We start from the raw sequence: 23,505 nt of genomic DNA on the forward strand, positions 1-23,505 counted from the left end.
ATGAATTCATCAATTGAACAAACAAAATTAGGAGTATCTTAGGAGCTTATAAGCAAACTAAGCACCCCTAATCAGTACCGCGTCAACATGAGAGGGTTAAGGGCAAAAAACATGTTGTCTGTTGAGATTGCAAAACAAACTTAGCTTCACTTGGGACATTGCCTCAAGCAACATTGCATCGGTGTGGGAGGGTTTACTATAGAAAATTGGTTATCTAAGGAGATTGTAAAGCAAACAAAAGCTTTACATAAGTGTTTTGGGACATGGCCCTAGCCCATACCACATCGACACGGGATAGGTAAGTGCAAATTCCCATTCTATTAATAAGTTCTTAAACTGCTCAACCTTTACTTCATTCGTAGGCTTGTTTATATTTTGAGAGAAAGCTTCTTCCTTTATGATGAGAACAATTCCCTAAATGCTTCCATGCCAACGTGATATGGTTAAGGGCAATATCCAGGCGTAGAGAGCTAATGTACATTGCACGCTTTAGAGTCTTTCTTGATGTCCATCCTCAGCCATTGTTGAAATGTGCCAGTCCTCATAATTATGTGGACATGAAAATGAGAGAATAATTTGTGAAGGGTGGGGCATCGGAAAGGTTGATAGGAAGATTTGTGAAATGAAGAGTTTAAGTCTTAGCCTAAGATATACAAAGAATGTTATGGCTATGCAATAATTAGTGCTATCACCATCTTATTGCTATTTAGTAATTGATTATATCACCATCATAGGCCTATCCTTCCTATCATCATCCTATTGCAAGGCCTTCAGGGGTACTTCCCTAAACTGTCCCACATTAGCACGGGACAATTTAGGGCTATGTTGGGTGGGTAGCATGATTGAGTCACATTGTTGGCATGGTTGGTCATCAAGGAGAGATTGCCATTCCCATGTTTAAAGTTGAGTAAAATTTGGTGTTCATGCTTCAATGTTTTATTCGAATATGCAAGAGGAGAGATCATTATTGGGTGATTTGTATATAATTAATTGAAATTTTGCTGGGTATTGCTGTTTAAATTTTTGATTTACTGTTGAATGATCCATTTCTCTTGATGGTGGAATGTAGTCCCTCTTCTTCTAGGGGAGGTCATATAAGATGCAACAAGAGTGCATCCACTCCAAAACCTGTTCATAGTAGTGATCAAGTAAGCTTGGTTGCTGAAATTCAGTTGTCAAAGGATAGAGATAGTGATGACATTTTGGCTCTTTGCATGATGTAGACCAAGAGATAGCTACAATTGAAGTTGCTATTGAGATAGTACCATTTACAATGAGACCTAAAATATGTCAGTGTTGTAGATGAAGATGATAGCACATTACACATGGACAGGGGAGAGGATATCCTTAGTAAAACAAGAGTTTTTAGTTTCTTTGAATGTCATGTTGATCCACTTTGCGGGCTTATACCACATGTAAAGTATGTGGTTTGAGATTAGATGTCAGTGGCTTCAGTATGCATTTTCTAAAGAAGGATATATCAAAGAGAAGGGTGCATTTATAGTGTCATTTTCTACATTCCAAAGGAAGAAACTTTGGTGACATGCTTTCTAATAATCACTTTTGTCCATTTCTCTTGATAATCAATAGTAAAAGTGTGTTTATGTTTTGGAAAGATGCAGTTATGGATGAGTGAATCCAATATGGAAACAAGTGAATTTGGAGTTTGAAGAAGAGGTTACTGCACATCCTCAATTTGAATCCCTTGCACAAAATTTATTATGTGTGGAAAGGGAATCACATAGTTGTTGCTTGGAAGTAGACATTAATGAGATGTACTCTACAGACAAAGATAAGCATTGTAGAGTTTTGTGTACGATCATTGATGCTACAAAGGTATCATAGACTGCTTAAAGTTTGTTGACAAGTCTTCAAAGAGTCAAATTGTGAGTGCAATGCTAAACCAAGTGTGTTGAATATTTTTTTTTCGGCACATGTTGAATCACTTTTTATATGTTTCTATAGCATTAATACCAATGCTTTGGTTACTTCTCACGTGAGAGATGAGCTTGTCAATTGCTCAAATATTTGTGCAACTGACCATGAAGAATATATTTGGGTGTTACTAGAGGATGATAAAATCCTCTTTGATACTCTTCAAGAAAGGGGAAGAGGCTTGGTATCCTCTTACAAAGAGATATCTTGCTCCTGTTTGATGTAAGTGCTCTAGATACTTGGATTTTCATTTAGATGATTTATAGTTTAATTGTTTGTGATCTACGTGCTCTAGATTCTTGGATCTCATGTAGATGATTTGTGCTATATTGTTTTATGGAATATTTATTGGAAGGTTCAAATGTCAAAGGAGCTCTCAAGCAAGATAGCTAGCAAGAAAGATACTCTCTCTCCATAGGATCTGAAACAAGAAGAGAAACACATCATGGGAGAATTGTATAATAAATATGGGGATTGTGTTGGAAAGTTTTGATTCTATTGGTTAAGTTGTACTACATATCTTTTTTGCACTTTTTCTTTATGTGGGCTATGTGACAGATTTTAAACATAGTTGATCCTCGACCTGACAAGGAGTGATTTGATAAGGTTATGAGTTTGAAGTGGGGTCAAGAGAGCTGGGATACACTTTGATCTCTTATTCTTGGTGTGAATTAGTTGTGAGAAATCTGCCATTAGTAGTTTCTGTTGCTCCAGCTCCTTCTTCAAGTATTTAATCTCTTCAAGAGTTGTAGTAGTTGGTTGAGAGGTAGATGCTGGTGTATGCAATTCTTCAATGGACATGAGAGTGGAGAGGGTTTGCTTCATCAAGTTGTAAGACTCACACAACTTTGAGTTTTTCTTTTTCTCCCTCTCCAGAGCTTAAAGAGATTTTGGCAGCATCATCTTTCTCTCTCTTTAGATCAGTTTGGAGCTCCTCCTTGCAGACTACTGACTTGCTACTTTATTTTATTTATCTCTTGGTTGGATCTTAGTGTATCTACCTTGTCATCTTCAACATTTTGAGCCCGTAGCTATGAGATTAATTTTTGGCATCTAAACTAGAGCTCAATCATCTCCAAATGTTCTTTAAGATCAAACGCTGCAAGGATCCTCTTTGTTGTAGCTACATCTTCTTGTGTGAGAGGCGGAACCTCTCGTTTGGCTTGTGTCATCTGTTGCTGAGAGAAGTTTCAACAACTTGATCATCTCCAAGTGTTCTTCAAGATCAAACTTTGCAAGGATCCTCTCTGTTCTAGCTACATCTTCTTGTGTGAGAGTTGGTACCTCTTGTGCTGCTTGTCTCATCTATTGATGAGAGAAGTTTCAGCAACCTGATCCATCTTTGGAGGATCTTCCTTGCCTTGCTCTTGAGATTTTCTTTGTTGTTCCTCTTTGTAGTTTTGATCTTCCTTAACAGTCTCAGACTCTTTCTTCTCTTGGTATTGATTCGCAAGAGGAGGATATGTATTCTTGAGAGGTACTTGCTCTTTTTCCTCTGTCTTCTCGTCATCTTATGTGGTTGTAGTTGTATCTTAATAGTTTCCTCATGAGAAAATTTTGGCATCTAGGAATATCCATGGGAGATTCTAAGTTTGTCATCTTTTGTCCTTTTGAGTCTTCCTCCTCTCTTTAGTCAGCTTTTCTTTTTAGAACATTGTGGATTTTTTTATGAAAGGACCCTGCCAACCCAACATCTCCTCTAGATTTTTGGTGTCTTTCCTCCTTAATCTTCTTGAACTTCCTATCAAGTTCAATATCATCCTCAAGATTATATGGAGGTTGTTCTTGCTCAACTTCCTGCATCTTCTTTTTCTCTTCAGCTAGCTTTGCCAGTCTTTCTTCTCGGAGCCATTGTGCTTCCTCCATTGATCGTTGGGGACTTGAGACTTTGGAATCTAATTAGTCTGTTGTGTTCTTTTTTTTAATTAGAGGTACCTCAACTTCTTCATCCTCTTCAGTTGATTGGTATTCAAAGGGGATATCTTGCTTTCCTCTAATTTCACCATGAAGCTCAAAGTCTAGCTCAATGACCTCACTGTCATGTGTGCGTGCTCTTGAGATCTGGCCTCTTGTTCTTCTCTTTGTGGGAGTGGTTGATGAACTTCCTATTGTTCTTACTTCATGCTTGGCTTTATGTAGCACATTGAGTTGTGACTCATCTTTAGGTAGATCATTGATCATCCCTAGTTTGTGGTATGCTATTTTGATCAGCATTGGCCCTGCATTTATGCACCAAAATTTTTAGGATGTACTTCCCAGATCACACTTGGTTACTCTTATTTTTGCCAACCTGATGGCCATTGGCCATCACAACTACCACATGGAGGATTGTTTCTGTGTACCGAGATGGCTTCTCAACCTTCAGGTGTTGAGAGTTCAATCACAAGGGCAATTTAGTCTCTGAGTAAATAAGGTCTTTGTATGTGAGTTTAAGCCCTTGTTGCTTGATAAATGTTCGCTTGATTTTTGTGTTTGCTCACTAAAGTTTTCTTGGTGCTTGGTAAGACTCCATTTTGGTCCATGTAGAAGATTTCCTCTTTATTTGCTCTAACCTCCTCTTCAAATTCTAAACTATAGTCATCGACTCTAACCACATACTCCTCATAAGGATCCAAATAAATTTTCTCCCCATGCTTGTTGTCATTATAAAAGATCAATATATGCTTGAACTTGAGCAAGGTTCTAGTACCCAAGTGAGTAGAAAAAGAAGACATTTCTAAACTAGAGTCAGAGTAAGTGTCTGTCACTTCTTCAACTATGGTCTCTATCCATCCCCCTTGGTTTACACTCTCATTATTAGACACTTTGCTCTTGGTTTCTATGTAAGATCTAAGGTACATAAAGACTAATAAGGCTCAATAGGATTGAATACTTGGACTTTAGAACCAATGTCAACCTGTTTCAATTGTCGCAATTCCAAACTGGCTATCAATTCAAGCTTGATCTTGACCACTCCTATACAACCAACAATATACAAGTCATTCTATTAGTTGCAACTATGTACGAGAGGCTCTTGGCCAGAAGTTTCAGTATCAATTTTGTAAAAGTAGCCAAAAGATCAATCTAAACCTTCAATTCCTAAAACCCAGTTTCTAGAAGCAAACAATGTCCAAATGACTCCAATTTTTTAATGCTATTTGTATGATAGGTCTTGTACCCTTGGCAACCAAAAAGTGTTAAAAAATTGAGCTCTTTGGATAGCAGGAGATAATAAACGTGTTGATTATCTCCTGCACACTTATTATAGATCTACTTGCTCAAATAAGCAACTTACTATAATAGCAGGAGATAATAAGCGTACTTATTATCTACTAGCTTAGATAAGCAACTTTTTGCACTTTTGTTGAGTCCCACTTGTTAAGCGTATGTTCAACAAGCTCTAAATCAAGTTTTACAATTTTTGGCAAGTTTAGCTCAATTTCTTAGGAGTTTCTGTGTTTGGCAGTTTCTAATGCAATTCAAGTGACTATCCATGTCAAAACTTTTTCAAATCACTTAATTTACAATTTTCGGGCAAGTTTAGCTCAATTTCTTAGGAGTTTCTGTGTCTGGCAGTTTCTAATGCAATTCAAGTGACTATCCATGGCAAAACTTTTTCAAATCACTTGAAATTTTGTATGTGCACTCTATTACTACCCTAGGTCAAATCTCGTTTGAAATTTTTTCAAATAGTTGCATTTTCAAGGTAGGAGATAATAAGTGCACTTATGATCTCTCGGGTCAAAATGAAAGATTTTTTTACTTTTTTGACTTGCATTGGATCTTCACACTAAACCAAGCCACTTGTCTAGTTTTATGAAATTTGGTTCAATTTTCAAGTGTCTAGGCCAAATTTTGTGTCTTCTTTTGGACTTCAGTCACAAATCTGGGCCTAACTAACACTTTCTTTACAAATCCAAACTTAAATAAAGCTCTTAATACACTATGTTCTGGCATGAGGTATTGCTAAATGATGAAAATTTTGCATTTCCAGATCAGAAGATAATAAGCGTGCTTATTATTCAAGTGTCCAAATTTGGAATTTTTCTCAACTTTTTCAATTCACACAATTAGTATAAGGTGTTTTAAGACCAATATAGAGGTTTCATCTAATTTTGATTTGTTTTGGGTATACTTACCTTCAATTATCTATTGATCAAAGGTGGAAGGTGTTTTGGCTTGAATTTCATACATGAATGAAATCAACACTTTGTTGGTAGCCTGGCTAGGGTGGATGACGGCGAGGAACAACCATGGTGTGCATGTGTAGCAAGGGAAAAAGAAACAAGAGAGAACGAGATTCAAAAATATCTAAAAGAAAGTTAAAACTAACACTATTATTTTTTTGCTTAAAAAAGAGTTACATATATATAGGAGTAGTTGCCATGCAAAACTCAACCTTTAACTGATCTTTCCCTACATGCTGTAGAGTGTGTACCCACGTACTAACACCACTTGGTCTTGGAAACCCAACAACCCCCCTCAAGCCTAAACCATTGACAATGCTGATGTAGACCATGGTAGAGTTCAATCACCTGAAACTACAAGTAGAAGGCCCCCCCTTGACAACAACATAGGTGTGTGTGTGCACTTCCCTCAAACAGCTATCAGAGTGAGACAAAAAAACACAGAACCAAAATAGAAATGGGAGGTCTTACCGCTGATGTGTGGCAGTGTCTATAGCCAGTACAAAAGTTTGGCATGATAATAACTGACAACAAACAAAATCATAACAGACCTATGCCAACATAAACAAATGACAAAATAGGATTTCTGGGTAGAAGAATTAGATTGAAAAGCAGTTTAAGAATACTGCCAGAAAACCAAAAACAAGTTGAAAGAGACTAATCTGAACTTGCTTTCCTAGAAGTGTATCAATCTAGATTTTGATCCATTGAAATTGTCGAATTTGGATGCCATATTTGAATTTTGACAAAGCGTGATGTGATGAGTACCATTGTTGACTATTATTCCTTTGGATAATCTATCAATATGCATTACAAAATCCAAGTAGCAATTCTGTGGCCGACCAAGTGAGCACCTTTAGTCGGGAACAATTATCGTTGCCAAGCCGATGGAAGCGAACCGGCTGACAGTTTGCTACACCTTTGGCAAGTGAGTCCTCCTATGGTGAGTGCTTGCCAATTATCACTGTCGAGCATCGAGGATGTGAATAAGCTTGAGGGTGTGAATATGCTATAGATTAAATCCAAAAGGGCTCAAATAAGGCATCCAAGTTAAAGATTGTGTGGAAAGAAAAAAAACAAAAATTCAAACTTGCGTAACAGTTGAGACAACGTGTCGATGGCAAAATTTGCTCGCAAGGGGCTGTAGAGGGCAATGTAGCAAAAGAGCTGTGTCAAAAATTCACCAACATCCCAAGGCAAACTGATTGCAGGTAGCCATGAGCGAATCCATGCAGGTCAATAAACGACTTCTTTCCTCTGCAAGCCAAGCTGAGACGAGTAGAGGGCAAGACAAGGCTCTGATACCAGTTTTTGGGGCGGATGACGACGAGGAACAACCATGGTATGCGAAGGGAAGAAGAAACGAGAGAGAGAAAGATTTGACAAGCTCCAAAAGCGAGTTAAAAATAATGCTATTACTTCTTTGATTAAATAAGAATTACATATATATAGGAGTAGTTTCCATGCAAAACTCAACCTTTAACTGACCTTTCCCTGCATGCTATAGAGTGTGTTCCCATGGACTAACACCACTTGGCTTGGAAACCCAACACACTTTTAGAGACTTCACCAAAGTGTTTACACTTCACCTAGCCAAGACGTACTTGACCCAAAGGTTCAATTTCAAGCCTCAACAATATGCTCAACTAAGAGACTAATTGCATCTTGAACCACTTCTCTTGCAAAATAAGTCTTCAATCTATAACCATTTATTCTTTAGCACATCGGTTCACTAGACAATTTCTCTAGCTTATATGTGGCCAAAAAAAGAGATCATTATCTATTGCTAGTTTTCTACAATCTTCCAACACTATCATCAACACTTTGATTGATTAAATCAAAATAAATTCTACAAAATGATTAATTGAATAATCACAACACATAAAGAGAGAAACATAAAACAATAATCAAAACGCAAGACACCATACTTGGTACCAACCATCCCCCTCAATCAAGATGATTGAACATTTTCCTTTTGCCTCTTTATTCATATCATGGAGCGCATGGATTATAATAGTATAAACATATGAAAGATAAGAGAGTAAGAGCTACAAAACTAAGAGAGTGTATGCCATGACTGAGAGAAAAAATTAGCATAAAAGAACAAAAGTGTATCTTCTATAGCTTTGCTCGGATGGAGGTCCTAATGGCTTTGTTGGCTTTGAAAGGGGAGTAAAACATCAAGTCACCTGTGTAGGATGCCATCTCGGAGCGCTCATCTTCCTCATGAAGAGCTAAGAAGTGGATTCTTGCTGAAAAAGTGTGGTGCATGCGAATATGCAATTTTGGAATTCTCTTTCTCTCTCCATGCATGCACCCAAAAACAAAACTAGTTGCTTTTCACTTAAACTCTAAGAATAGTAGGTAAAGGAGAGTTCTATTTACATTGCTTCTTTCGAATGGTTTTTTGAGAATAAAAAGTTAAGCAAAATTGAGAAACATTCAAACATAGTAATAATGATAACATCTACAGGCCTAAAACTGTACTTTTGTAGAATTTGTTGCCATGTAGGCCTTATACAACATTTTATGAGTAGTTTTGGCCAAAGAAATTCAACTTTTCATGCATAAATAACTGAAGAGATAATGAATTGTTTTTTTGCCACATGTTGATATTCTTCTCAAAAGCTTGTTTGGACTTACAAATGAGTTTCCATAGCCTTCCCAAGGCTAATTTTGACCAAGAATGCTATTTTGTGGTCTCTCAAGCTTACCTTATGACTTAGGAACCTGAAACTTTGAAATTTTGTAAAGAACTTCACTGATGACAGTTTAGAGGAGGGCGAGATAAGTGGAAATTCCACCTTGGTATCTACTTACCCTAATGCTAGCCAAATTAGCAAGAAGGTAGTGGAAAGTGTCCACAATCACCAGCCTTTTCCTTACTTTCCTTATGAATGAGTGTCAACTCTGAGACTTTGACATAGCCTAACTCATCAATTACTCACAAAAAACCTAATCTATGGCTAAAAGATTCTTGGCAAGTATGACCACTCCCAAGATCAACTTCTACGCCCTAAACAATTGAAATTTTGATAGCACGATTCCGCATAGATGGGCCCAAAAGGAGTGGGAAGTAGCACTGTACAAATTCATTAATATTTCATCCAATGAGAAAGCCCATGTAATGGATGAGGAACTTTCTCATATACTAGCTAATATTTTCATCGGCAAGTTCCAAGCAGCCGATGGAACCAAAGTTAAAGCAACAATTTTTCCTAAAGAGCTATGGACGCTACATCAAAAGCCTAAAGTCATAGATGATGCAAGGTCCCTTCATCTTGATAGTTACTTCAGATTACCTCCTTGGGGGATGGACTTCCAAAGAGCTCACAAACTCATGAGCTCAATTCAATGCAACAGAGAGCCTACACTGACCAGCAAAGATGGAGCAACTGCTAGAGTGAAGATCATCGTTGATCTCATAAGCCAAGCACTCCACCTACCAATAAGAAACCACAACTTGCTACACACGACAAAGACCTTTGAAAATGATAAGGCATTTATCATCAAGCAAGAAGGGCATAAACTCACCCACAAAGAACTTATTTACTCAAAGAATAAATTGCCCTTGCAATTGATTTCTCAGCACATAAAGGATGAGGAGCCACCTTTGTACATAGAACCAATCCTCCATGTGGTAGTTGTGATGGCCAATGACCATCGAGTTTGCAGAAAGAAGACCTAATCAAGTGTGATATGAGAAGTTACAAGCAACAAAACGTAGGGCCAATGCTGACCACGATAGCATACCAGGCATTAGGGATGATCAATGATCTTCCCAAACCTGAGTCACAACTCAAACTACTACATAAAGCCAAGCATGCAATGAGAACAATAGGAAGTTCATTAACCACTCCCACAAAGAGAAGAATAAGAGGGGTGAGGGCTCAAGAGCATGCACACATGACAATGAGGCCATCGAGTCGGAATTTGAGCTCCATGGTAAAATTAGAGGAAAGCAAGATATCCCCTTTGAATACCAAACAGTTGAAGAGGATGAAGAAGCTGAGGAAAAATAACACAATAGACTAATCAAACTCTAAATTCTCAAGCCCAACGGGTAATGGGGAAGCACAATGGCTCTGAGAAGAAAGATTGACAAAGCTAGCTAAAGAGAAAAGGAACATGGAGGAAGCTGAGCAAGACAACCTCCCAGATCCTAAGAATGATATCAAACTCAATAGGAATCTCAAGAAGATTAAAGAGGAAAGCTGCCAAAAAGCTAGAGGAGATGTTGGGTTGGTGGGGTCCTTTTGTAAAAAAATCCACAGTGTTCTAAAAAGAAAAGCTGACTAAAAGGAGGAGGAAGACTCAAAAAGGCAGAAGATGACGGACTTAGAATCTCCCATGGAAGCTGAGCAAGACAACCTCCAACAGATCCTGAGAATGATATCAAACTCAATAGGAATCTCAAGAAGATTAAAGAGGAAAGCTACCAAAAAGCTAGAGGAGATGTTGGGTTGGTGGGGTCCTTCTGTAAAAAAATCCACAGTGTTCTAAAAAGAAAAGCTGACTAAAAGGAGGAGGAAGACTCAAAAGGGCAGAAGATGACGGACTTAGAATCTCCCATGGACTTTACTAGAAGCCAAAACTTTGGTCATGAGGAAACTATTAAAGATATAGCTACAACCACATAAGATGGCAAGAAGATGGAGGAAAAGGAGCAAGTATCTCTCAAGAAAACATCTCCTCCTCTTGTAAATCAATACCAAGAGAAGAAAGAGGCTGAGACTGACAAGGAAGATCAAAACTACAAAGAGGAACAATGAGGACAACCTAAAGAGCAAGTATCTCTCAAGAAAAAATCTCCTCCTCTTGTAAATCAATACCAAGAGAAGAAAGAGGCTGAGATTGACAAGGAAGATCAAAACTACAAAGAGGAACAACCTATACAGCAAGGCAAGGAAGATCCTTCAAAGATGGATGAGGTTGTTGAAACATCTCTCAACAACAAATGCCACAAACCAAACAAGAGGTACCACCTCTCACACAAGAAGATGCAGTTGCAACAGAGAGGATCCTTGTAGAGTTTGATCTTAGAGAATACTTGGAGATGATTGAGCTCCAATTTAAGAGCCAAAAATTAGTGTCATAGCTGTGGCCTCAAGATGTTGAAGATGCCAAGGCAGATACGTTAAAGGCCAACCAAGAGATAGAGAGAATGAAGCAGCAAGTCAATAATCTACAAGTAGACAAGGAGTAGCTTAAAAGCTACTCTGTAAGCCCATAATGCTGTGTGTAGCTTTTGATCCCAATCATTTCTTGAGTCACTGACTATTTTGGTTAGTACAATGCATAAGATTTTGTTGGTACTCTCTGCTTGCCCATTAGCTTGCGGATGATAGGGTGCTGATTTGTGATGTACCACCATGAATTTGTCAAGGAGGCTTTCAATGACATCGTTTAAAAAGTGTTTTCCTATCACTCACTATTTTGATGGGTAGACCTATCTTGTAAAGATGTGTTCGAAAAGGAACTGAGCTGTAGTTCGTGCATCATTTTTTTGGGTTGCCTTTGCTTCTACCCATTTTGTCATGTAGTCTGTTGCTACTATGATGTATTGTGCGTGAGATTTGTATCCCGAAGGTATGATGGGGCCAATAAAGTCAATACCCAATTTGGAAAAAGCACGTACTCCCATCATTGGACTTAATGGAATTTCATCTCTCTGCAGGGGTGGTTTTGTGCGTTGACATTCATCACATCATTTGACATAGGTCTCTGCATCCATAAATGGGGTTGGTCACCATATGCATGAGTGTAGCATGAGCTTTGCCATTTTATCAGCAGAGAAATATCCCCCTCGCTATCCTGAGTGTGCTTGTTCTAAGATGATCTATAATATTGGCTTTCCGTAGCACACAAACGTAGTTGTTTGTCTTTTCCTCGCCTATACAGTTGGTTGGCAATGAGTAGATAGTGTTTGGCCTCTTCTTCTACAGTTTTCATTCTTGACTTGCCCCATCCCTCTGGGAAGGTCTTATGTTTTAAGTACTTAGCTATGTGATTACTCGATTTGGGTGCTTGTACTATTCGAAACATGGTGGCATGTTCCATTGGAGGTTGTTTTGTACAGCTATCATACGATTTTACATATGTATGGACAGTGTGTGCCATGGTTGGCCAGTAGACTCCCAGTCTCTTTAGCCACTGGCCTGTCTGCGTTTCTCCATTGTGAAATCCCATATGTTGTATATGAGCCTATTTAAGGTAGTAGGTGGATTCTTCGGGCTGTACACATAGTCTCAGTATCCCATCCTTACTGTGTTTGTACAACCGTCCTGCTAAAAGCTGGATATTTTGTGTTTGATGTATAATTGATGGTTGTCTTTCTATCTATAATGACCCGATTGTGAGTAGAGGAATGACCTCATTACTCCACCTTGGAACCATTTTGATGTTAAATAGATAAGAATCAAGAAGATCATCATCGATACCCTCAAGTGCTTCCCATGAAACAATCATGAAAGATGATCTGTTCGTGTGTGTGTGTAGTCCTCTTTTTTACGACTACTGTGAAGTCAAACTCAAGCAATAGTATAAACCAGTGAACAATTCTTCCAGTGTTGCAAGGTTTGTTTACTAGATATAGCAGTGCTTGATGATCCACGAAGAAAACAAACTTGTTTGCAAGAAGGTAGTGTCTAAATTTTTTGCCAGCATATATCATTCCCATACCTTCTCTTTCCATAGTGGTATAATTTTTCTCTGTGTGGTTTAGCTGTTGACTAGAGTAGCAAATGGGAAATCCATTTTCTTCTCTCCTGGCTGGGCTAATATGCATCATATGGCATAGGCTGATGCATCAACATGAACATGAAATATTTTGCTCTAGTCAGGGGCTTGCAAAATTGGAGCAGAAATTAATTGTTGTTTCAATTTATGGAAATCCTGCTCGCATTCTTCCGTCCATTCAAACTTAGCATGAGGACGTACAACAACTTAGCTATTACAACATACATATATATGAAATGCCTGTAGTACCCACAATGCCCCATAAATGCCTGCACCTCCTTCATCTTCGTTGGTCTCGGTAGTGCGGTAATTATTTGTACCTTCTCTTGATCAGTGGAAATTCCGTTTTTGGACACAATGTGGCCCAAAATTTTACCTTGTCTTACCATGAAGATGTATTTTTCCAGGTTTAAGCAAATACGATACATTCTACACTTTTCAAAGACTTTTCCTAGATGTGTTATGTGGTCACTTCTTTGATGAGAATGAACACAAAGATCATCCATGTACATCTCCAAAAATTGTCTGAGATAGTGGTGTGTTTGAGTTCGTCCTGTTTCCTTGGTTTATCCTTCTAATCACTACCTTGATCATTTGATCAACGTCCGGCACAATTGGGTTTTGCCCGCTCAATTTCATCGTGGACTCACTAGTGGTTGAAGAGGTACTACTTGTCTCTTGATATGTGTCTTCAGTCACCTCCCCATATGCCTTGCAATTATCTACCAGATACAATGCCTCGTTTGTGATTTGCTCAAAAGTTACACATGCCTTTAAGTGCAAGTCCTTTTTGAGCATGTCATTTCGCAATCCTTCTATGAAAAGGACTAGCAGTCTCTCATCCTGAGTAGTTCTCGAGCAGTGCATCTTTCTATATACTGCTTGAAACGAAGTGATGTTGCTTTCACTTTCTCTTTCTCCTTTTGTTTAAATGCATAGATTTCGGAGACAGAGTTATGCTTGATTCCCCTCTTTAAGAATTCCTCAGCAAACTCTCAAAGAAGTTGCTCAATACTTGGAAATTCCAAGTTGTTAAATGGTTGGAACCAAGTTAAAGTAGTCCCTTCTAACGTCAACCCAAAACCTTTATATACGAAAATCAGTTACCTGTTCCGTTCTCAACACTTGTTTGAAGATCAAAACATGGGCGTACGGATCTCTTGATCCACTATACTTTTTGGGTATGCATTTTGCCACTTGAGATGGTCGCATTCATCTGGTCTCCGCAACCATTTTGACAACACCTGGTCCTCCTGGTGTGGCCTCTCTAGGTTCATAATCTCCTCTTGGTACTACCCGTGGTATCCTATTCACTATACGTTTGTCAAGTCAATCTCATGTAATAGTCGGAGGGATTCTAGTGGTGCAAATGACATCAGGAACAGTACTGTCCCTATGTGTGTTCATGAAGCCCTAGACACCGTTGATCCTAAAGGCCCCGTGTTTCATGTCCAAATGACTCCTCCACCCTGGTTCTCATTCTCACTGGGCTCACATGTACAGTCTCAGGTCTTGTGTGAGTAGTCGTGGTTTTCACCTCTTCCGGATTTACATAGTATTGGTGGAGTGGTCCCCCAAAACATGTATACCTCTCTAATTCCTTACGATCCATTGGAGAGTACTTTTGGCCATACTTGTCTATTATGACCACCTGAATACTTCTCCCCTTTGTATATGCAAAAACATATAGGTTTTTACGGTCACACAGTTCCTTGATGTGGGGTTCATCCTATCTGTAAGAGAGTGTTTGTTCTTTATTATTAAACTTATATAGCCCCACATACGTATTGTCTGTATTAAGACGCTCTGTCTCATTGGTGCATCTGAGCACCGTGTTTTGCTTCTCCATTTTGGGTGGCTCATTGGCCAGCTCATAATCTACCTTGTCCTTGGTGCTAGTCATCCCCCATTTATCCACAATAAAGGGGTTATGAACCGCGAGGTACATCATTCCCTCTCTGCCGAAATACCTATCCCCGTCATAATCAACATCTACAAGGTCTCTGAACTTGCTCCGCTTATTTTCCAACTTAACATAGTAGCGATTCATTCCATCCTTATAGATTTTTGGCCTTAAGCACATTTTCAAATTGAAACTTCAAATGCAACAAATTTTACATCAGATGCAGGTTGAGAAGGACATGCCCCCATCGAAGTTGTTCCCTTAGGGTTCGACTTGTTAGAATTCAAGTCATGAGGTTGTATGATCTTTCTGATAAAGTGTCAGAGAAGATCTCCTCTAAAATGGATTCTAAAGGCGGCAGTGGTCTCTGATTCACACTTTCTTCCATTGAGTGATTGCTCCCTTGGTCAAAGATGCTGGGATTCCTATTCTGGTACAATCTTCCTGATCGCCAATTCATGCAGACTTGGTATTGCAAAATCCAAACCGGGTTACCTCATTAGCTACTTTGAATCCCCCGTTTGATCTTACTTGCTGGGTAGTATCCTCTAGTACCTGCAACCTGTCAAAAAATGCTTGATAGCTGTGAGCTTACAGCCATTCTTGTTAGTTCTAGCTTTTAATCGACAAAATTTAGCTAGGTTTTTTAGTAGCACATAGTTCTTCACACAACATCAATAATTTAGGTCCAATTTCAATTCTGAAAGAGCCACCAGGGTCCTGTGGGCTAACTCTTTGTGTGGTAAAATTATGCTTCTATTTTGACTCAGAGGTACATCGCCATCATGTTCCGGAAACCAAATGGACTTTTCTTGATACCATCAGGTTTAGCATGATTAGGAGGTCTTATGGTATCAAAATGTTTAGAAATGGGTCTCTGGATTGGAAGCTAGGTCAATTCTGTCACTTTGCTAGAGTTCCTGCCAGTTTTGGGCTTTTGGTATGGTTTTTTGCATCCAAATCCAATTTTGAAAGGACCACTAGACTCTCTATGGTGCTCTCTAGCTATGGTGCAAGTTTGGTGTCAAAATGTGTAAGGGAAACATGGATCGCGATCCACGTTCCTTAGTGTCAGAATGCACTAAAACTTGACCCATAGCTAGTCCTTGGCCTACGGATGCTGGCTATATATTTTTTGAATGTTTTGGAGTTTTTTAGGTCAGCCAAAAGTCAGTTTTAGGGTTTGTTCCAGTGGTTACCCCCTTGATCTGATTTTTGCCCCTTTTACCATCTTTTTGAACTTTTTTTATAAGGGTCCCTTGGGAGAAAGTGATTCAAATGCTATCACTTTTCTGCTTGCCCAATATCGGCTTAAAATTCCAAAAAGGTAAATGGATCGCGATCCATGTTTGGCAAGATTTTGGACCGATACTTTGTGAGTTTGTGACAAAAGGTCTGGTGATGATATTCCCCAATCTTTTTGGATTTGATCAACTTTTTCCAAGTCAAAAGCAAGATTTTGTGTCTGTTTAGCGGTTTTTTGCAAACAACTCCTTTTTTGGTATTTTGATCAGGTTTATTCACTTTTTGTCTATGGCTCCTTTTGGAAAAGTTGTTCCCTTAGTAATCAGGAGTGCACCAGTCAAATTTCACTATTAGATGTCTACCTGGAACATGGATTGCGATCCATGTTGGGAAGCATCTGGTCATGATTTTTGGTTCTGTTGATTCCCCGATTCTAGTTGATCCCAATTCTCTTCCCTTTTTGAATTTGGACAAGTATAAGTTCAGTTTTTCCTTATTTTACTCAATTTCCAAGGTTTTGCTCTGCTCAACCCAATTTCTTGATTTTAGTGATCTTTTAGCACTCTCTTTTTGACACCAAACTCAAAGTTCTGATGACTGAGAGCCTGTTCTAAGCAAGGGAAATAGTTTTAGCACATTTTGCCAAAAAGGTACATGGATCGTGATCCATGTTGGACAATCAAATTGGAAATTTTCTACACAGTCTGTTTTTATCAAGTGTTTCTATCCCCTTTCTGAAGGTTTTGCTGGGTTTGGTTCAGTTTTGAAGCTCTGACCATCAATTTTTCAACTTTTCAGAGTTATGGTCTTCAACACCAAAATAAGGTTTTTGATAGTTTTTTCCTTGATCCTTTTGGCCCCAAATGATGGTGTAATTTGTTACCTAACCTACTCCTATGAATTGAAACAAATCTGCAAACATAAATGAATTTAACAGTACAAAAACGACAACAAAGTGTGTGGTGGAACAGTCCTTTCCAAGCATGGGAAAATCCAAGAACGAAATACTCTCTTGTACTTCACTCACAGCTTTCTTTGCTCATAATAAGGAGTACCACTGGCTAGTCTCGGACTCCAGTCTCTACTAAGCACTAATCCTACGTCTAGCTGCTTCACTGTCTATGAGTAAGCGCGTTGGGTGTCAAAGGCTTTGGAATAAATTTTTTTGTACACTGAGTCACTCAGCACTTAAGGATCGATTTCCCTGGGAACAACTCCAATGTTAGCGAGTCGCCGTGTCCATAGCATAACTCTTTTGTACTAACATAATGTCAATATGCAAGGAAGTGACTCGGGATGGGGCACGGAGACTTAATGAGAGTGTCGATCTCACCAAAGTGAACTTAGAGGGCTACTCATACTATGACAAAAGCGAATCAACCACTTCCTAGTCAAAAAATCAGTATGCATCCAATCTCACCGCTCTAGGTCATCAGCCTTTTCAACATCCAAACGGATTCGGAATGCAACGAAACTTAAGGAGAGATATAAAAACACCTAGGGGCACAATCCTACCAAGTTCTACCACCATCTAGGAAGGTACATAAATCAAGATCCATCACAAAAAATGTGCAGAAAACTGAAATAGAACTACTCGGAAAGGTCCCCCTTAAGCATAGAAACACTTATCCATTGTCAAAACATCAAAAAACAACCATTTTAACCTTCAAATCAATGCATTTACCTCACAAGAAATGTAATGTGAACCACAACAGAATTGAGAATGGTCATACTTAAATTGTAGAGCAAGAGACTAGGAACACAATGTGCTATTTGGAATTGAATTCTGATTACTAGTTCAGGAGAAAAGAGGATTACAAGTTGTAGCAGTAAGAAGCTCTCACAATGAACGTTCAAAGATGCCCCTCAAGCTAATAATAATTCTTTTCTCTAAAACTAAAGATTTTGACATAAGGGTTAAGGGAACTTTCCCATGGCCATTTGGCCACTTATTACAAGGGTGTACAGTCAGAGAGGCTGAGAGGATATGTCAGAATATATTACAATTATAAATCATCATTAGTTGAATTACACAGCTTCGTTCAAAAAATTGAGCAAGTGTTACAGGGTTTGGTGTACATCCGCCTGTCATGTGTAAGATCGCTGGATCCACCAAATAGAGAGCACCATGTGGCTCCCAAAAAAACCATAAGTGGGCGCATGATCAAGGCGGTTGAGGTATATATAGCGGGGCCATAAGCCCTTGGTGTTTTGTAAGGGGAGAGAACTCCCTCCAATTGAGCTATGGCATCACATGGTGGTCTTTGTGCTTAGGCAGGCGGTGGCATGGTTGGTAGATGGTGGTGGTCGACACTATTGATGATGGTCTTTGGTAGTGCTGACATGGCAAGGGTGTTCCACGGCCTCATAAGGCCCCAAATTTTTTGAAGCAAAGGCAAAGGGTACCCCCCCACCCCACCCCACCCCAACCAGCACTAGCACTAGTGCTTGGGAAGAGGCTGCCTAGCATGCAGAGAAATTGAGAGAGGAGTCGGCATCACCTACAAAGAGGCGGTTCCCATGAAGAGCTACCAAGAAAAGGTGGACAAGTGTCTAAATCCTATCGACTTGCTAAAAAAGTACTGAGGTCCCTATAAAACCAAATTTTGTAATAAGTTTTTGCGACTTTTTGCCCGACTACCAATAGAGGGTGTCATCAAAGGTGAGAAGAGAGTGTGTATTTTTTGTGTGGATTTCATAGAGGTGTGTGCCTGTGGATCCACGTAGATGTGGGCTTTTTGCCCAGCTACCAATAGAGGGTGCCATCAAAGGTGATGAGAGTGTGTGTATTTGGTGTGTGGATTTCACAAAGGGGTGTGCCTATGGAGCTTTGTGGGTGTGTGGCTTCCCTAGCCGACTATGGAGTGGTGCTTGTGTTAATGTAAAGAGTTTTTTTGGAGCAAGTGGAGCATTGTATTGCTCAACAATCTGTCTATCCCCTCACCCCCTTTCTTCTTTGTTGCTGCTCTTTGTGTGTGTGTGTTGATTCTAGTGGATGTGTGTTCTTGTCGTGGATCATTTTGTTGTGAAGAGAGAGAGAGAGAGAGAGAGAGAGAGAGAGAGAGAGAGAGAGAGAGAGAGAGAGAGAGAGAGAGAGGTTTTTTGTATTCGTCAGTGGCTTGTGTGATGTAAGCTGTGCGGATGGTATGTGGTTGTTGATTCCCAAAGTGTGTGTATGTGTGTTTGGTCTTGGTGAGGTCATTGGTGCGTCAATTTGTGTGTAAACGGTGGTCTGCTGGTGCGAGTGTGTTGTTTGAAGGTGTTTTTTGAGAGGATATGGGTGATGTGAATACCCTAGGCTATAAAGAGGCATTTTTTGTGTGTGATGGGTGTGTTCCCCATTCCCCTCTCCACCATCTTTTGGTGCCCCCATGGAGGAGCACGCTGATTGCTCCTGTTTGAAGTTGACATTAGAGTTTGAAGCCAACATGAATTTTCAAGTGAAATTTTGGTGGTAAGAGTTACACTACCTTGGTTTATGTCTAATATATGGTGATTGACAATGTGAAAGAAGATCAAGTTGAAGCGTCAAAATTGTCAATGAGGATAATATACAGTCAAGGATGGCAGGTGGCACTATGTTGATGACTACACACTTATGAGGGTTGTGGTGGAAAGCCCTATGGCAGTACGTTTGGTTCACATATTTGCAGAAAAAGACGAGGCCGCATCTATGGATAGCCAAGCTCGCCTACAATCTTGCCAAGAGGACAACCATGAAAAGAAGACCAATGGAGTTGGGCAGCCTCATTATGGTCGTGGCATGCATTTGAAGTCATGTATGGCTTGCGCTAGTGATGCCATGGATACATGTTCTTTTGATCACGTATGCTTTGAAGACAAGGTTGATTGGGGATTTGTCCCAGTGAATGAAGAGTCACACGTACTTGTTGGTAAAACTTTGGCTAGGATATATGTGATGCGACGAGGGTTTGACCCTCCACAAATGGAGTTACCTCTGGGCAAGCAATGGTTTGCTACTATGGTTGTGCATGCAAATGAAGCTGTGGAGGAGTGTTTGTGTCAACCGCAATGCTCTTTAGAAGAAATTTCGTGCATGGATATTGCCGATTTACATAGTTGGGAGGGAGGTTGAGGTATGTGTATGTGCAACGGAAGTGATGGTGTGTTTGAACACACTTTCTTTGAAGTGGGCAGTATGCCAATGGATGCTTAGTGCAGTGAAGGTATGCCATGGGTAGTTTATGTATGCGTATGGCTATATGCATGGGTGCATAATTACAAGAAGGTGTTGTAGGTGGATGGACGAGATCAAAACCATGTATTTGACCCAGGTGGTAGCTATGCTATGATGCAAGGGTTTGGGCAACATGCTTGAGTAGAGGCTAGTGGGTGACATAAGTCATGTTTTGTACACATGATAGCAGGTTTTGGTTTGTACAAGGTGTTTGTTTGGTGTCGCGGTTTTTTTAGGTCTATGAGCCTATGTGTGGTTGAACATAAATGCTCAACAAGGGGGTTGGACAATAATGGTGCAGCCAAAGTTGGTTAATGTTGTGAAATTTTATGGGTGCCTATGAGTGCAAGCTAGACTGCTAAAGCAAGTATGAAGGTCATGGGCATGCAAGTGATAGCTAACGATGTATGCATGATTTGTTTTCTTAGGCCAGAAGGCTCCAAAATGGGCTAGGCAAGATGGAAAGGTGAAGTGTCTTGAGTGCAAGAAAGGTGCCTTAGAATGTGATGTTTGAGGTGCTTTATAAGCCGGTCCAGACGGCTCCTCCAAGGGAGCTACAATGTGGAAGTTATGGCAGTCCAAAGTTGGAATGATTTGCAGATCTCCAAAAAATGGCAAGTGTAGACAAGTGGCCAAAGTTGATGTCAGTGGGTAGATGTGAAGTGCTTGAGTTGTGGAACATGACGACCTTTTTGGATTGTCAATTGGAGCTCAAATGGGAAAGATATGATCAGTTAACGATTTGTCAAAGGCTAGGTGTGTGCCAAGTTGATCGCATTGGTAGGAGTGTCATCTAGTGTTTTTTTGGTCTTGACCAGGTTTTAGAGGGTGGTATGTGTTGTATGGATCAGTAAGATTTGATAGCTCGGGCATCGAATATTTGAGTAGCAAGATATGGCAAGTGGAAGTTGGGATACGGTGACGAGCAGGTGGGTGAAGGTGATTTCTTTGGGGGGGTCACTATGTATAAGTTGTGTATATCGTGTGCATTCAAGGACTATTTCTAAAACTCCTTAACGGTGAATTTTTGACAAGTAAAATATACCCCTTTCCTATTCAATTTGTAAAATTTTCCTCTAGTTTAATTTTAAGGTACCCTTCTATATGTGAAAATGTGAGAAAAATAGAAATAAATAACCCTTCTGTTGCACTCACATGATAGTCACATAACTATCAAGTGACCCCCCAAGGGTGGTTTTCCTCATTTTTTGGGCGCTTCATTTCAAGTCTCAGGAAGGTTAGATTGTATTGGGGCTTGCAAAGTTTGAATTCAACAATAAGAGCTTGCAACGGGATTTTACGGCTCGGGCATCAGACCCATGAGAATCAAATAGCTAGGCTCTGAAGGTGGGGTAAAAAGAACATTTTTTTATATGCTTTGTGGGAAATTTTTAAAATCTTGGAGGGCCAAGTCGATGGGAGAGTGCCACATGACTTTGAAAAAACCCATAAGCGGGCGCATGATCAAGGAGTTTGGGGTATATATAGCGGGCCATGAGCCCTTAGTGTTGTGTAGGGGGAGAGAGCTCCCTCCCATTGAGCTATGGCATCACATGGTGGTCTTTGTGTGTAGGCAAGCAGTGGTGTGGTTTTGGTGTACAACAGTGGTTGACGCCATTGGCGATGGTCTTTGGCAGTGATGATGTGATAGGGGTTTTCCCACAACCTCATAAGGGCCCAATTTTTTGAAGCAAAGTAGAGGGTACCCCCCACAAGCTCTAGAACTAATGCTTGGGAAGAGGCTGCCCCACGTGCAGAGAAAGTGATAGAAAAATTGGTATGGCATTTAGAGAGGTTGTTCCCATGCAGAGATATCAAGAAAAGGTGGACAAGTGTTCAAAGCCTATCGACTTGCTAAAAAAGGACCAAGGTCCCTATAAAACAAATTTTTGTAATCTTTTTTGAGGCTTTTTTACCAGGCTACCAATGTAGGTGAGGAGAGATTGTGGCTTTTGTGTGTGGCTTTCATAGAGGTGTGTGCTTGTGGAGCCATGTAGGTGTGGTATTTTTTCCCTGCTACCAACAGAGGGTGTTGTCAAAGGTGATGAGAGTGTGTATATTTGGTGTTTGGCTTTCACAAATGTGTATGCATGTGGAGCTTTGTGGGTGTGTGGCTTGCCAAGCCAGCACCATGAAGTGGTGCTCATGTTAATGTAAAGAGTTTTTTTTGGAGAAAGTGGAGTAGTGTATTGCCCGACAGTTTGTCTATCCCCCCACCCCCCTTTCTTCTGTGATGTTGTTCTTCGTGTGTGTGTGTGTGTGTGTGTGTGTGTGTCAGTGCCGATGGATGTGTGTTCCTGCAAATCGATTTTTTGTGCAAAATAGGAGAGAGAGAGAGAGAGAGAGAGAGAGAGAGAGAGAGAGAGAGAGAGAGAGAGAGAGAGAGAGAGAGAGAGAGAGAGAGAGAGAGAGAGAGAGAGAGAGAGAGAGAGAGAGGTTTTCTATGTGTGTTGGTGGCATGTGCAATGGAAGCTGTGCGCATTGTGTGCAAGTGTTGATTCTCGAAGTGTGTGTATGTGTGTTTGGTCTTGGTGAGCACGTTGGCATGTCGGTTTGTGTGAAAATGATGGTTTCTTGGTGTGAGTGTGCTGTTTGAATCTATTTTCCAATAGGATAGGGGTGTTGTGCATATCCTAGTCTATAGAGAGACATTTTTTTGCGTGTGATGGGTGTGTTCCCCATTCCCCCTCTCCAACGTGCAAAATTTCAAAAATGATACGTACATGCATAGAAGCCTTTGAAGATATCGGCAAATCTGAACATCCATGGGAGGTGTTCCTAGAAGGCACGAAGGGCACTAGCTAGAACATGGAAACTGAAGTCCCCTCTAGGAATATCATTATGGGGATGTATGCATGGTTGATGTTCCTCCCATCACAGTACATGCAGATCTTTAAAGATGCCTTCATGACCGGGTTTTTGGAGATGAATTCCACCATCTTCAACTCGCTAATCAAATTTCTATGGGCTAGGCATGTTGCATATCAAAGTACACTGCTAAACAAACCAGTCAAAGATATTTCAATTAAAAGCAATATCATTTCCAGAGCCACCAAGTTTAGCAAGAGAATAAGACACTGGAAAAACAACAATTTGACTACTAAAGAGCAGCAAAGACTTGCATGAGGATGAGCAACGACTAGGAAGGGGGCGTGTTGGTCATTTTAGTTGATGGGTGCCCTCCTAGATGACTACATCTTGTTTGAGCCTCAAATTTTGATGTAATCTATCCTATTTTTCCCAAAATGCCTTGTAATCGAGCCCATATAATTTAGAGCCGAATATTGTATACTCAAGGTTGTACTATTTTGTCATGGGCC

The sequence above is a fragment of the Adiantum capillus-veneris genome, chromosome 3, assembly GCF_014529385.1.
Source record: "Adiantum capillus-veneris isolate H3 chromosome 3, ASM1452938v2, whole genome shotgun sequence".
NCBI classification, from domain to species: Eukaryota; Viridiplantae; Streptophyta; class Polypodiopsida; order Polypodiales; family Pteridaceae; genus Adiantum; species Adiantum capillus-veneris.